The 17,163-nt window shown below is 39.9% G+C and overlaps 1 pseudogene; it reads left to right on the top strand.

Moving 5' to 3' along the window:
• Positions 1 to 5,337: 5,337 nt before the first annotated feature.
• On the top strand, positions 5,338 to 6,494 carry LOC138141739 (DNA-directed RNA polymerase III subunit RPC4-like; annotated as a pseudogene).
• The last annotated feature ends 10,669 nt before the right edge of the window (positions 6,495 to 17,163 follow it).

The following is a 17,163-nucleotide window of genomic DNA, read 5'->3' as shown; positions in this document are numbered from 1 at the left end:
ATTACCCAATATCAGAAAATCTGAGCAAATGTATGCATGGTACCTCCCAGCTGAAGGTTAAGGGTACCATTACCCTCCCAGTCATCTAGGTTCAAAACTTTGGAATATTCTTTCTCCCTCAGCCCCCATAATAAATAGTAAAATATATAGTAATATATATATACATATATATATATAGCCTTCCCAGATCCTCCCAGCTTTTGGCATTCCAGCCTTTCTCGATGATTCCTATAGCCTTTCCTCTGATCTCTCCCTAGGCCCCTTTGCTCCTCATCTTTGTATTACATGTAGAATGCAAACCCTTTGAAAGATGGGGGGCTATCACATTTTCTTTTCTGTATCCCTAACAGTATAGTGAAGTATTGGATGCATAGTTGTGACTTAATAACTTTTTTGGATTGAACTTTATTGATGGTGGAGGGAGGGAGGAGGCTCCTGAGTCTACTGAGTCAGTGGGTACATAAAGGATTTGTGTTCTGGCACTAATTTTTACTCCATTTCCCAGAATTTGATGGGAAAGATGAGATTTGAGCCATGCCACCATGAACAACAATCTTTTTCTATTGAAATAGAGCCTGGCAGCTGAGAGACTAGGGTTCTCTCTAAATATGGGGAGCAAGCAAGCTTGATTGGATGTCCAAGTGCCTGCAGACCATGGTAATTTGCCGTGACCTCCTCAAATGACAGCCCAGTCCTATTTAGCAGGGAAACCCTAAACTCCATGCTCAGCCAGATCTTAAAAACACATCACAATGGATGCCTCGGCCACTCTGCATCTTCTGTTCTCCCTGGTTTCAACTCCACAGAACAAGATAAGACACCCTCCCACCCCCAATCCCACCCACCACCCATACCCTCCTAGCTTTCATGTCTTTTTTGGAGTGTGGTCTACATCCATTAGTTTCTAACCTCCTTGCAGAAGGGATTGGCTTTCTTTTTCTTCATTTTATCTTCAGTACTTAACACAATGCTTAACACATAGCAGGCACTTAATAAATGTTTATTGGATTGACTGGATACCTGGTTTGGCCATTGGTTTCTGGAATAGCATAGGTAAGTATCAGTTATGACTGTCCCATACTTATGTTGAGGTTTAAGGTTTAGGTTAGGGGTGCTTGAGACCCCAGAATATTAACACGCAGTGCCCTGCTGAATTAGTTTGACTCAAGTCTTCTCTCAGCCAAAGTAAAGCAAAGTTTATTAAAGATATGCCTTAATGGGTAGACTCTTAAGGAGTCTAAGTATATGTGAAACTTGTATTGACAAGCAAGCCAGAATAATCTGACACAGAGTGAGTCTGCCCTAGATAATTTTCGGCAACCTCATGGAGGCCAGATGGAATTTTATATATAGAAAGATTGTGGAAGGGTTCTAGGGGTGGTCTAGAGGAGGAGGTTAGGGAGGGTCTTGAGCAGGAGTCAAATGAGGTCACACTCTAGTAACGAGATTAAGGGTGGGAAATAGCTGAAGACTACCTGGGGATGACAATGGAGGGCTAGGCTAGTTTAAGGGTGTATAGATATTTTGGGATGATCAAGGGTAAGAAGTAGCTGGACAGTGGAGGGCTAGGCTAGGTTAAGAGTAACAAAGATCTGGGTCTAGCTATAATGAAAGGCTTATGGCCTCAGGCAAATGCCTCATCAAATAGGAAGATTCAATCAAAAAAAGAGTTCAAGGGGTTTCCCAGAGCCTGTACCCCATCACTATATATGTATTTTACTTGTGGGTTGTACTAGTTTTCAACACATTGCATCATCTCCATTTTATTGCAGGAAAAAATTTGCATAAAGGCTAAGTGCCTTACTTGAGCAATCAGACAGAAGTTCAATTACATAGAAATTTCCCTCCCTTTTCTATGTGGTATAGTTTTTTTGAAGGTTGGGTGTAGGGGTTTGGGAGGAGGAGACTATTTAAAAATCTTTAGATACCAAGCATTAAATGATTAATTTGTTTTCCTGGATTCTCTATGATTGCAGCTTCTTGTCCCAGACTATTTGGATAGTAACAAGAGGCTGGGCTCCACCCAAGATGTGGTCTGGAAATGCATACCACAAAGACATAACTAGTAAGTGTGTCTGTCAAGTGTCTGAGGCCAGATTTGAACTCAGGTCCTCCTGACTTCAGGGCCAGTGCTCTATTCACTGTGCCACCTAGCCCCTCCTCCCCCTTACTCTTTAACCATTTTTAGTTCCACAAAATGTTTCAACTTGGTATTTGCTTGTCATTATAGAATTGTCCACAAGCTCTGGCATATCCTACCAAGCTGGAAAAGGTTGAGGTATTGGCCTGTAGAGGGATTTGTATATCTGCTGTTGAAAAATAAACCTAGTTAAATATGGAGAGGCTTGTATGCCAAGGTTGCCTGTAGGGTGCTGAATTTTGCAGCTATAGCTTTTCAGCAATACTGTCTATTACAAGGCTGAAGAGGGTTTTTTTTTTGTGGGGTTGGTGGTAGTACTTACAGAATTGAAATCATGTCTCCTTAAAGGTTGTTTTGATTTGGAGTTGGTCTGGTCCTGTGATTTCATTAGTGGAAGGATTTCCTGGCAGCTGACCTAGAGCTTAGAGTCTTGCTCAAGGTACCAGGGGGCTAAGTCACTTAACTTAGTCACAGTCATACCCCACTGTATGTACTTTTTCATTTTCTAATCTCGTTGTTCTCCTTTGCACTTCTCCATCATATCTGAGGAAACTTCATACTTCAAAATCAGATCAGTCTTGAAACTCATACTTCATCAGCATTGACTAGCCACAGGCCCCTCTGATTGGAGGTAGAGGGCTCCTCGAAGAACATCCATTTAAGGAGAGTGCCCAGATCACCCACCTCATCAATTTCCCACCAGGATGCTCTCTGCTGCATTCCTGGGGGTTTTATCATAGCCCTGTGCTGGGTATGCTCCTCCTTTTTCAGCTCCTTTTGTGTGTTGTTTTCTGCCGCTAGATTATACACTTTTTGATGAATATTTGTATTCTGTTGGTGTATTCAGGGAGAACTAGCATCTCTGGCTAGGTGAGGGCTGCTCATTCACCTTTGGTGTCCACCTGCCATCCAGCTCTCGCTTGTGGCTCCAAGAAGCTGCATGCACTTGGGCCACACCCTGGTACAACTGTGTGGGCAGATGGGTTAAATCAGGGTAATTGACAGGCCTCAAGTCCACTGGTGAGTTGGGGGGGGGGTGTGTACCCCAAGCATGTGAAGACTTAACCCTGGCAGAATAGGTGTGAATATTTTGTTTAATGGGCTATGAAGGCAGCAGAAGCAGGTGCTGTGGGCACTTAGAGCTTGGTCAGACACTGAAGATGCCAAGGTCATCTACTTCATCCAGAGCCATTGTCAACCATCTTGACCTTTGTCTTACCACTAAATTCTGATGAAAAATACTAGAAAAAATATTGAAAATAGGTATCAGGTAGAGGACTGTGTTTTATTTTATTAACCACAAAAGAAGTATTTGTAACACATGACTCATAAGCATGCACAAGCAAATACCAAATTGAAACATTTTGTGGAAATGAAAATGGTTAAAGAGTAAGGGGGAGGAGGGGCTAGGTGGTGCAGTGAATAGAGCACCGGCCCTGAAGTCAGGAGGACCTGAGTTCAAATCTGGCCTCAGACACTTGACAGACACACTTACCAGCTGTGTGACTTTGGGCAAGTCACTTAACCCCAATTGCCCTCCAAAAAGGAAAAAAAAGAGTAAGGGGGAAGAGAGGAAGTGAAGTCAATGAGTACAGACATCTTTTTCTAGGAGATTGACTGAGAAAGGGACGAGAAATATAGGTGATAGCTTGAGGGAATAGTTGAGTCTAGTCAATATTAGTTAAGGATAGGGGAAACTTGGGTATATTTGAAAACAGGAAAGAAAGAACCGAAAAATAGAAAGAGGCAAAAAATTAAGTAGAACAATGGTTGAAGTAAAAGACTAACGGAGAAGGATGGGATGAGATCCAATGCACCTGTAGAAGGATTGGCTTTGACAAGTAGAAGGGTCACATCGTTGTCAGAGACATAGAGGAGAGGAGGAGACACTTGAGGGGTAATGCCAAGTACTTTTCAGATAAAAAGGAGAGAGATCTCTGCAGAAATAGCTTTAAATTTCTCAAGAAAGTGAGGGGAAAAATCCTTAGCTGAAAGGGTAGGAGAGAGGATTTAAGGAAACTGAGGAATTGGGAAGTTAGGGATTTTGAATAAACATCAACATGGATGCTGGAAGTCACCTTGTATAAAGGCAGAAGTTAGTGAGGAAAGAAAGATGGTACCTGGGAGATAAAACTCCTTGAGAAAGTAGAATAACTTGGTCAGTCTACAACAGCCAGTTTAAATTAGATTAGGCAGAAAATTTTGATACTGTGAACTTGTTTCAAAGGAGGAAAGGTTGTTGAGTGATTACATTAGAAGAGTCTAGCAGTAGCATTGGGAAGGAAGGAATATTTCAAATTTTCCCTTTAGGACCAGTGTATGTAAATGTGCAGGTGACAGTAAAGCCATTGGTGGAGATGAAGGCCAAGGATTTAGTTTGGTCAGAGGGGAGCCAAGTCTCAGTAAATTCTGCTAGATGGAAAGCACACAAGAGAGAAGTTCAAGATTAAAGGAAGTATGTTCATTGTGGAAAGAGAATTCCAGGGGGCATAAGAAAAAGAGCCGTCAGGGTAGGATTAAGATATGGGTGAGGTGGCATTGAAGAGGATGGGGATGAGAGAATAAGTTGGAGTTGGGGATAATTTTCTGCAATATGGCCAATAATGAGTTAATATATATAAAATTATTATTATTATTAATATACAAGGATAGGGAAGGAAAGAATATATGTATGTATACATATACATACACACAGAGATAGTCTCCAAGGGAATGGCCAGCTCTCCTGCCATTGCTGATCTTATTTCAACATGCCTGAGAGAGGAGGGGGCTTGATTTTACACTGAATGGAAAGAAGAACCATCATTTTATCAGATATGTGGAGATTTTATGTTGCAGTATTAGTGACATAAACAAATGGATCACCATAAAGTCTTTATGCCAGCATGAGCTGCAGATGATGAAGTAAAGTAATTCAGTGAAGACCTTGAAGATGTGCTCCAAATTAAATCAATATGTACCTTAATGCTCAAGGACTTCAATGCAAAAGAGGGCATAGGAAAGAGGATGAAAAAATATGTTGGAAAATATTGTTTGATAATTAAAAAAAAAAAAAGAAGTTATCGCTTCCTCAAGGTGGCAGCCCCCAGGAGCTACATGCCAAGTTCTGCCTGGTTCTCAGACGCAGCCAAAGCAATGGGACAGGTAGAGGCTGGTGTGAGTGGGTCAAGGTGGGAGCTGTGCCTTCCTGGCCAAGGTTTCTCAGCCATGTGGCTCTAGATTGTGGGCACTCTCATGGCATCAGATGGCAGTTTGTCAGGGGAAATGGGCCCTGCCAGAGGGAGCCGCCCCTCACTGCCAGGGGCCCCGGGGTTGACTGGGTGGTAGCCCTCTAACCCAAGGTCACCTCCCTTCTATCCATTCCAGAGACCCCACTCTTTGAGGGGTCAAGAAGAAAACCTTCACTCCTAATATCGTTAGCCATAAGATCAAGAAAGAGCCAAAGGAAGAAATATCAGTCAAGAAAGAGAAATGAGAGAGGGATGGAGATTGACAACAAGATGGGCATGGTTGAGGAAGGGGTTGTCCAGAAGTGATCCAGTCCCACTCCATTTTTGAGCAGGGTCCTCCAGAAATGAAGAAGTAAGGCAACTGGAACAAGACAGTGGATGTGTCAGACATTAGCCCATCTCAAATTATCAACATTAGAAAGAAGAGGGAAACATGAGGAAGCTAAGCAAATTCTACACCTACTGGAGAAGGATGATTTCATAGATGATCCAGGGCTCAAGAATGATGCCCAAAACCTGTGCAGCTTCCTCTGGCTCACGCAGGGGGGATTTTTCAAGAAGGGAGTGTGGGGTGGCTAGGTGGCGCAGTGAATAGAGCATGGGCCCTGGAGTCAGGAGGATCCGACTTCAAATCTGACCCCAGACACTTAACACAAAAACTACCCATGTGACCTTGGGCAAGTCACTTAACCCCAATTGCCCTCCAAAAAGCAAAAAAAAAAAAAAAAGAGAGAGAGAGTAAAGAGCCTGATGTTAAGCCCTGGCTAGGGAGAACCAAGAGAACATGCAGGTGGATGTACCAGCAATGAAAGTAAAAGAGGAGCCAAAAGAATGAGGATGAGGCTAAGGCAGCTGCCCCCTCTTACTCAGGGAACTGAGCTTCACCAAGGAGGAAGAGCTTTTGTTCCTGTAGCTGCCTGCCATGCTTCCTGTTAAGCCTTCTACCTAGGACGTCAAACCCATCAAGACAGAAGTTCAAGGAGAAGATGGGCAGATGGTGAGAAGCTAAACTGGCTAAGGACCTATGTACACTGAGTGACCCGACAGAGAGTCAGATGGGAAAACTGCTTATCCGAAAATCGGGAAAGGTGCAACTGCTTCTGGGCAAAGTGACTCTGGATTAGTTTTTTCTTGAACTCCTTTGGGATACAGAAGATACAGAAGACCATTCCAACCTGCAGCTTCTGCCTCTGATAAATATCATGGCTGGCTGTCCAGAGATTATAAGGGTTCGATGACTTCTTTCCAAGTGATGATGGCTTGATAGCCTTTGGAGAGAATGGAAATAATGTACATGTGCCTGCTGCTGTATTTTTTTTCCTCTTTTATTTTTTTAGTTTTATTTTGTTTTTTATTTATTTTATTATTTTTTTAGTTTACATCATTCATTTCCACAAGATTTTGAGTTACAAATTTTCTCCCCATTTTTCCTCTACCCATCCCCCCAAAACAGAGATCCCACTGAATATCCCCTCCCCCAATCTGCTTTCTCCCATATCTCCCCCCATACCCCCTCCGACTTTCCAGTAGGGCATGGTAGATCTCTATGCCCCAGTGCCTGTATACCTGCTGCTGTACTTATGGGCTTGTACCCATTCTATTTATACTGTATATTTATGTCTCCTCCTTTTTGTACTCACTATGTCCATATGTGCTGAAGGACAATGGAGACCCAAATGGAGCCATGGAAAATAAGACTATTTCTTTTGGTTTTCCTCCTACTTGAATCTCCTGGAGGGAAGTGTAGGTGTTTCCTGTGCCTCGACCTCCAACTCTTTTCCCTGCTTTTTTTTTTCAGCTGTATCTCAGAGGAAAAGGCTCTAGCATGACTCCTTTTAAGCAGAAAACAAAGGAAAGTCTACTATTTTTAAAGGTCCTGAAGCATAGACTGTGCAGGATACCCTTTTTGTCATGAACTCTTTTTTTTTTTTTAAAGCAATTGGAGTTAAGTAACTTGCTCAAGGTTACATGGCCAGGTGTTTCTGGGTGGGTGCTAAGTGTCTGAGCCCGGATTCAATCCCAGGTCATCCCAACTCTGGGGTCGATGCTCTTACTTGCTGTGCTATCTGGCCGCCCCCATCATGAACTCTTAAGGCAACATTTTGCCAGAATGTAGGTTCTCTTGGAAGGCATGAATAGAGAAACTTCTATAAACACAATGTTCATCTCCATGAGCCCTTGACTTATTTGGGGGGCCAATTCCAAGCCTAACCACTGTAGTACTTTTCCTCTGCTAGAGTAGCTGGGTTTCCCTCAGAGAAGGATAATTGTGGTGGCCCTGAAGTATTGTCACTACCCCGTCAAAGGCTGACATATTGCCTGGATAGGAAAAGGGCAGTGGGCTTTATAGAGGGAGGACCTCTGTGGTATAATCGAAAGCTTTAAACTGGATAGATTATCTTCTATTTCCCACTCTCCCACCACCATAAAACATACCTACTCTTCTTGCTGCTAGTAGGCCTATATCAACAAAGAGATCAAGGAAAGAGCTAAAGTAACCAGATGTACAAAACTATAGCACCACTTTTGTAGCAGAGAACTGGAAACAAAAGGGAATGGCTGAACAAATTATATTAATAGAATGAAATATCATTTCACTGTAAGAAATAACAAAGGAATGGTTTTGGAGAATCTTGGGAAAACTAAAATTAACTAATCCAGAGTTAATCGAGCAGAATCAGGTAAAAGATTCATATAATAATTGATGCCCACACTGAAGTGGTGCAGGCCAACTGTGAAAGTGTGGGCATGAGGAGACAGGTTGGCAGCTGTCAAGGCAGTCCATTTATTTATCTGAGGGTAAGGGTTTATATACTAATAGCAAAAGTGATTACATCTGGTATTCTACCTCCTAGTACTTTATTCTTTATTATTAATAATTAATTTATTATTAGAAGTGCTATCACTTTTCAGTACTCACGCCCTGTTCCCTTGCTTATCAAGGAAAGATGGTGAGCCAATCACCCTGAGCAACAATGAGTCCTCACTTGGAGTGGGGCCTAGGGAAATCCTGATATAGACTCTATGCATGACTGGACTGGCTCAGTTCTGGCCCTCTACAAATAATGTAAAAAAAAAAAAACAAAATCCAAAAGAACAAAAAAAAAAACTTTGAAGGACTTCAGAACTCTGATGACCATTCAACAGTGATTCTAGAGGATTGATAAGGAAGCAGGCTACTCACCTCTGACACAGAAGTGATGAATGCAGAATAAGACATACATTTCTAAAAAAGCAAATGTGTGAATTTATCTAGCTCGAGTATGCTTATTTGTTACGAATATTGTGTTTTTCTCTTTTTTATTTGTGGGGGAATGGGTGAGATTGGGGGGAGGGTAGAACTAGTGATAGTATTTACCCCCAAAAAGAAAAAGAAAATGGGGTCATTGAAGCATTTAAAAAATATACAGAAGAGAACAGAAGGAACCATGAGTAAGCAGGACAGCTGTGAAAGTAATATAAATTTATTATATACTTTATATAAAGTAAACTGTATGTGAGAGATTACAGCTTTACTTCTTTTTAATTCTGGATTCTTTTGATTTTTTATTCTACTCTGTGTATGGAAATAATTTTTTCTGATATTTGTTAAGAATAAAAAAAATTAAATTAAAAAATGCCTTTACCCCAGAGGTTCTAGTCCTCCCTGAATACTCTGTTCCCCCCACAATTCCCTATACCCATTATTGAAGGTACCAAGTCCTGTGGAGAGGGACCAGCCATCCCCAACCATTTGCTACAGGGTAAAGTCAAGGCAACTTGCAAAGCAACCCTCTTACTCAAACTCTGGGATCCAGTCACATGGGTTTGCTTGCCATTCCTCATACATGACCCTTCATATGTCATCTCTTCCTTCCTCAATAACTAGAGTGTTCTTCCTCTTCACATCTTCAGGCTTCAAAAGCCTGGTTTCCTTCAAGATGCAACTTCTTTATGAAGCTTTTCCTGATCCTCTGGTTGCTTGTTCCCTTCCTTCCAAAAGGGCATTGTAATCATTTTGTATATGTTATATACTTCTTTATATGTATACATGTTCTCTACGTCATAAGAATGTAAACTTTTTAATGTCAAATACTTTTTGGCTTTTGTCTTTGAATCTCCAGCACTCAACGCAGGGTCTGGCATAGAGCAAGTTCTTAATATATGCTTATTGATTGATTTCTTGGCACATAGTAGCACTTAATAAATTCATGTTGATTGATTCTACTTCTATGAAAAAAAATTGAAGAAAAAAGAGCAGGCTCAAAGTAGATTACATGGAATTAGTGACTGGAAGAGGAATGCTTAAGAAGGAAAGGGGAAGATGATTGAGAAGACAAAATAAGGAAGGTAAGAAAAGGAAAATGAAACAGCTAGAGGATAAAGCAAACCGAAAGAGGAGATTGATGGGTGGGGCAAGTTGGTGAAACAAAGAATGTCAATATGAGGAAAACAAGTAGGGTATAATTTTAGAACTGGGGTTATTAATTTAGAGAGATAACTGTCTATACTGTTTTAAATTTATAATGATAATTGGCTATAAAGCTTTAATTAACAGTGAAGCACAACCACCTACAAATAACTTGGGGTGGGGGGGGCAGGGAAGCAAGACTGCAAAATTCAACTAGTATGGAGAACAAAAGTTTTGTAGTAACTTGCAGTGATTGGATTTCTGCCACTGCTGCCATCACTATTTATGCTTCAGGTATAGGGTTATTGCCATCCTAGAGAAGATGACACGAATTGAGAAACACCTATCCATCCATCCCATTGTTGGTGACAGCTGGAAAAAAAGTGATCCTAAGTGGAGGAGAGTCTTGACTTATGCTGCAAAGTTGGATAGTAGAAGACAGTTACACTGAGGAGGAAGGGAAGAAAAAGGACAGCCTACACTTACAGCTAAGGACAACATCAACAACAATAAAATCAAAACTCCAAATCACCAGACTTGAAGCTCTTCTTGAAGATGAAGGAGCTGGATGCTTTGAGGACAACTCAGCTGCTCACCTTCAAAAAAGTTAGGTGAAGGACCCATAGAGTAAAGATAGGAGGAAGAATCAAAGTCGTGATTATTAAGTCTGTTTTTTACATCTTAAACAAGACAACTTTTGAAATGCAGCATAATCCTCCAGCTGCAATCACTTATTTTACTCAATTTAGCAACTAGTTCACTGGATTTTAACACATCTTTTTTTATTCTTCATTGTGAAGGCACACTTTTATGCAACTGATATTAAGCATATTTTGTTGATAGTCCATAGGTGTTCTTTGTAATGATGTTAATTGATTTTTTTTTTTGGAGGATGTCCTCTCCTTCTCCAAAAGGAATCCAATATGAAAATTTTTGGGGGGGAGAGGAAAAAAGTAAGTACAACTGATTGAAATGTTTTTAAATAGTATTTTTTTTTCAATTACATGTAAAGACAATTTTTCAACATTCTTTATTTAAAATTTTGAGTTCCAAATATTTTCCCTCCATCTCCTCCCTAAAAAGGTAAGAATTTTAAATAGGTTATATATGTATAATCATATAAAACATATTGCTTTTTTATTACTTTATTTTTAGTTTTCAACATTTATTTCCACAAGATTTAGAGTTACAGATTTTCTCCCCATCTCTCCCCTGTGCCCCACTCCAAGAAAGCTAGCCTATTGAATACTCCTCCCAATCTGTTATCTTTTATATCCTCCCTCATACCACCCCCCCTCCAACTTTCTTGCAGGGCAAGATGAATTTCTATGCCCATTGCCTGTATATCTTATTTCCCAGTTGCATGTAAAAAACAATTTTTAACATTTGTTTTTAAAATTTTGAACTCCAGATTCTTTTTCTTCTTTCCCCCCTCACCCACCCCCACTGGGAAGACAAGCAATTCAATATAGGTTGTACATTTGTAGTTACCCAAAACATTTCCATAGTGGTTATATTGTGAAAGAATAACTTTATTTCATTCCATCCCATCCCCCTGCCCACACTTTTTCTATTTTCTCCTCTGACCCTGTCCCTTTTCAAAAGTGTTTGCTTCTAACTACCCTCTCCCCCAATCTGTCCTCCCTTCTATCCTGCTCTTATCCCCTTCCCCTCTACTTTCCTGTAGGGTAAGATATCCAATTGAGTGTGTATGTTATTCCCTCCTTAAGCCAAATTCAGTAAGAGTAAGGTAGACCCATTCCCTTTCACCTTCCTGCTCTTCCCCTCCATTGTAACAGTTTTCTCTTGCCTCTTTTATATGAGATAATTTACCCTATTCTATCTCTCCCTTTCTCCTCCCATATGTCTAAGCATACATGTACATATATACATACATACATATACACTCTCCTGTACATACATATATGTACACGTATATATTCCCTTCAACTACCCTCATACTGAGAAAACTCTCATGAGTTACAATTATCATTTTTCCATGTAGGAATGTAAATAGTTCAACTTTAATAAGTTCTTTATGATTTCTTTTTCCTGTTTACCTTCTTATGTTTCTCTTGTTTCTTGAATTTGAAAGTCAAATTTTCTGTTCAGCTCTTTTTTTTCATCAAGAATGCTTGAAAGTCCTCTATTTCATTGAATATTAATATTTTCCTCTGAAATATTATACTGTTTTGCTAGGTAGGTGACTCTTGGCTTTAATCCTAACTCCTTTGACCTTTGTAACATCATATTGTAAGCCCTTTGATCCCTTAATGTAGAAGTGCTAAATCTTGTGTTATCCTGATTGTGTTTCCACAATACTCAATTTGTTTCTTCCTGACTGCTTGCAGTATTTTTTCCTTGACCTGAGAACTCTGGAATTTGGCTATAATATTCTTAGGAGTTTTCTTTTGGGGATCTTTTTCAAGAGGTGATCAGTGAATTCTTTCAATTTCTATTTTGCCCTCTGGTTCTAGAACATCAGGGAAATTTTGCTTGATAATTTCTTGAAAGATGATGTTTAGGCTCTTTTTTGATCATGGCTTTCAGGTAGTCCAATAATTTTTAAATTATCTCTCCTGGATCTATTTTCCAGGTCAGTGGCTTTTCCAATGAGATATTTCACATCGCCTTCTATTTTTTCATTCTTTTGGATCTGTTTTATAGTATCTTGATTTCTCATGAAATCATTAGCTTCCATTTGCTCCAATCTAATTTTGAAAGAACTCTTCTCCTCAGTGAGTTTTTGAAATTCCTTTTCCATCTGGTCAATTTGGCCTTTTTTCTTTCTCCTCATTGGCTTTTTGGGCCTCTTTTGCCAATTGAGTTAGTCAATTTTTTAAGGTGTTATTTTTTCAGTATTTTTTTGGGGGGTCTCCTTTAGTAGGCTGTTGACTCACTTTTCATGGTTTTGTTTTTTTTTCTTTTTGGAGGGCAACTGGGGTTAAGTGACTTGCCCAAGGTCACACAGCTAGTAAGTGTTAAGTGTCTGAGGCTGGATTTGAACTCAGTTCCTTCTGACTCCAGGGCTGGTGCTCTATTCACTGCACCACCTACCTGCCCCCTGCTTTTCATGATTTTCTTGCATCATTCTCATTTCTCTTCCCAATTTTTCCTTTACTTCTCTTATTTGATTTTCAAAATCCTTCTTGATTTCTTCCATGGTCTGTAACCAATTCATATTTTTCTTGGAGGCTTTTGATGCAGGAATTTTGATTTTGTTGTCTTTTTCTGGTTCTATGGTTTGATCCTCTTTGTCACCAAAAAAAGATTCTATGGTCTGATTGTGCTTCCTCTGTTTGCTCATCTTGCCAGCCAATCACTTAACTTTTTAGCTCTTTGCCATGGTAGGACTTTGCTTCCAGAGTGGACGGAGTTGTGTCCCAAATTTCTGGGGTCTGCTTCCAGAGTAGACAGAGTTGTGTCCCAAATTTCTGGGGTTTTGAACAGCTATTGTCAGAGCTTCTTCTAGGTACCTGCCTCAGAACTGTGAGGAGGACACCTTCTCTACAGCCACCACAAGCTCTGGCACACTAGCATTCCTCACCCCTGGACCACCACCCAGGACTGCGACCCAGATCCAAGCAGGTCAATTCAAGAGCAATTACCCTCTGAATGGTCGCTTGGTCCCCCTATAATCTATAGGCCAGGAACTCCAGAGATAGTCACACATCAGCAGTGGCAGCCATGGCCACCTCTATTGCCCTGGGGGCAAGGGCAGTACTGTGCTCTTCTCTCACCCAGTTCCAATAGAGTTCCCCACTGCCCTTTTACTTTCTCTTTGGCATTTATGGGTTGAAATGTCTGGACACTGCCACAGCTGCCAGTGATTCACTTTCCTGAAGTCTGCTCTGGCTGATCTGGGCCACTAGTCCGTGCTGGTGCAACTCATGGGAACTGTGAACAGCTCCTAGCCCTGTGAGATGGATCCTTCCTGTCATCCTGCCAGGCTGCCTTCACTGGGAGATTTGTTTCTCTCTGTCACTTTGTGGGTTCCATAGCTCTAAAATTTGATTAGAGTCTTTTTTTTAGAGGTATTGGAGGTGGTTGGAGAGGGACACCAAGAAAGTTCCTGTTCTTGCTCTGTCATCTTGGCTGTGCCCCCATAAAACATATTTCTATATTAGTCATATTGTGAAAGGAGAAATAGAATAAAAGGGAAAAAAACCATAAATCTTTGATCTATGTTCAAACTCCATCAGTTCTCTCTCTGGACCTGGATAGCATTTTCCATCATAAGTCCTTTGGCATTGTCTTGGATCATTGTATTGCTGAAAGTTATTAATAGTTGATCATCACATAAGGTTGCTGTTTCTGTATACAATGGTGTCCTGGTTCTGTTTACTTCACTTTGCAACAGTTAATGTAAGACTTTCCAAGTTTTTCTGAAATAATCCTGCTCAGCATTTCTTGTAGCACAACAGTATTCCATTACATTAATGTATCATAACTTGTTCAGCCATACCCCAGCTGATGGACATCCCCTCAATTTTCAATTCTTCACCACTACAAAAAGAGCTGTTAGAAATATTTTTGTACATGTGAGTCCTTTTCCCTTTTTTATGATCTCTTTGGGATACAGACCTAGTAGTGGTATTGTTAGGTCAAAGGGTATGCACAGTTTTATACCTTTTGGGCATAGTAAAACTGATGAATATATTGAAAACATGTGCAGCATGTAACACCTATGGAGGACCCCCTCCATGAATGGGTAGGTTGGAGGCATCTTCTCATATCTCTTCAAGTCAGTTCTACTTGATCTTTATAATTTTGTTACATTTATTTTTGAGTTGGTTTTTTTTTGGTATTCCATTCTTCTTTCCATTTACATTGTTGTAGTCACTATGAATGTTATTTTCTTGGTTCTGCTTACTTCATTTTGTAATCAGTTCATGTATATCCTTACATGCTTCTTTCACACATTTCTCACAACACATTAATATTACATTCCTGTCATATACCACAGCTTTTTAAAAAAAGTTACTCCTCAGTTGATGGGTATTTACTTTGTTTTCAATTCTTAGCTATCACAAAAAGTGTTGCTATAAATATTTGGGAATATATGGGGATTTTTTTTTTTCCTTTTGGAGGGCAATTGGGGTTAAGTAACTTGCCCAAGGTTATACGGCTAATTCTTTTGTGTGGGTGTTAAGTGTCTGAGGCTGGAACCGAACTCAGGTCCTCCTGACTCCCATGCCGGGGCTTTTACTCACTGCGCCACCTAGCTGCCCCATGGGGATTTTTTTTTTTATTAATGTCTTCCTTGGAATATAGGCTTAGCAATGGAATCTCAGGTTAAAAGGTTATAGACATTTAAATCACTTTTAGTTGCACAATTTCAAATTACTTTCCAAAATGGTTGTACCATCACAAAGCTCCACCAACAATGTATTACTGTGCCTATCTTTGCACAACCCCTCCAACATTTTTGGAGCCCCAAACTGGAACTTGAATCTAGGTCTGTTGACTCCAAAGCCAATGCTCCATAAGCTACTTACACCAATAATGTCCTTTGGAGAGTTAAAATTTTGATGTCTTCTTATTGGGACCTTATGTACCCTTTTTGTTTAGAGAACATTGTTCTTGAGAAGTCTATGGAAGATTTCTTGAAATATAGAACCTGGGTTCTTTTCATCTGTAATATCCTCTAGTATACAACTTAAAGATTTTATCTTTCCCATTTGCTTTGTAGGTTAGTAATTTTGCTTTGGAATGTCATATCACTATCTAGGGACAGGGCAACAAGTACTTTGTCCTAAAGACCCAAAATCTAGAGGTCAGTGTGGGTATCCCACTGATGGCTATCCAGTATGTCATCTGGTCTTTTATTGGCATTATGCACTATCCTTGAGAGCCAACTACTGTACACCCACCCACCCACTCCTAACAAGGTCTAGGACCAGACTGTCTAGAGGATAGGCTGCGCCTATTCTTGGTGTGACTTCACCCAAATGGGATAGACTATCCTCTATATTCCATCCCCCTCGAAAACAACTGAATTTTCCTAATGTGCCAGAATTCCTGGTTACATATCTATGAATGGTCTTTAGCTCTTAAAAAAATTAAGTCTGATCTTCAAATCTATTTTCATTATTTGCCATTCTTTGCTCTATGTTGGTAAATTAGGAATGAGGGCCAAATGTGGCCAGCTGCCTGTTTTTGGAGGGCCTTTGAGCTAAGAATAGTTTTTACATTTTAAGATACTACAAAGTTTTATTTAAAAATGTAAAAGCGATTCTTAGCTCATAGGCCTTACAAAAACACACTGGCTGCATTTGATCTGGGGGCTATAGTTTGCAAAATTCTGCTCTATGACATCAGTTCTACTTTTTGTGGATTCAGAAATTAGGCTCATAGGATCATAGGTTTAGAAAGCCTGAGGCCCAGAGGTGAAGTGTCTTGCTCCAAGGTCACATAGGAAGTGGTAGAACAAGGATTTGAACCCCAATTCTCTGTCTCCATCATTCTTTTCAGTGTACAATGCTGCCTTTATATTACTCATGAGGTTCAAATGCCTTGCACATAGTGCTTAATAAATAATATGTTGATTTCTTGATTCCTGATTAAATGATTCTATGGCTGATATGACTACAATAAAAAAGAAAATAAATGAATAACATATTAGCATGGTTATTAACATTTTAACTTCAAAAGCTGCCTTGAAAATCCTCATTTATCTATGGATTTTTTTTTTCTATTTCTCTTCTCTTTAATTTTATGCTCATCAATCTGATGAACGAATTGGCTTCCTAAGTAACCCTAAAGGTTACTTGCAGAAGGTCTCTACCCTAAAAAAACAACCTACAAACCATGTCTCTACCCTAAAAAAAAAAAAGATCCTCAAACTTTTTGTACCCCATCTGTTCCTTTTTTTTTTTTTTGGTCTTTATTAATTTGTTTGCTTTTAGTTTACAAGATTACCACAATTCCTTGAGTTTCTAATTTTCTCTCCCTCCCCTCTGTCTCCTCCCCCCGCTCCATGGTGACATACAATCAAGTATAGTATCTGCAAATACTTTCACATTAGGCATTAGTCAGGTTATAAAGAAGGATTGTATCAGATGGAATGAAGAATGGGAAAGAGGAAACAAAACCAAAAATGGCAGAAAGTTTGCTTCAATCTGGGTTCAAACTCAGTTCTTTCTCTGGATGTAAACATCTCTCTCCATCATGAGTCTTTTGGGGTTGACTTATGCCTCTGGATTGCTGAGAAGAGTCCAGTTTATCAAAGTTGGTCATCACACATACGTTGTGTCTGTAATTATGTACAAATTCCTCCTGCCTCTATTCTTCTCACTCAGCATCAGATCATATAAGCCTCTCTAGGTAAATATGAAGTCCATTTGCTCCTCGTTTCTTATTGCACAATAGTATTCCATAACATGCATATACCACAACTCGTT

The sequence above is a fragment of the Petaurus breviceps genome, unplaced genomic scaffold, assembly GCF_028583685.1.
Source record: "Petaurus breviceps papuanus isolate PSGF00001 unplaced genomic scaffold, PetGlider_PUasm1.0 90466, whole genome shotgun sequence".
Taxonomy (NCBI): domain Eukaryota; kingdom Metazoa; phylum Chordata; class Mammalia; order Diprotodontia; family Petauridae; genus Petaurus; species Petaurus breviceps.
Note: the sequence above shows the minus strand (reverse complement) of the source record. Positions and strands in the feature narration are given on the sequence as shown.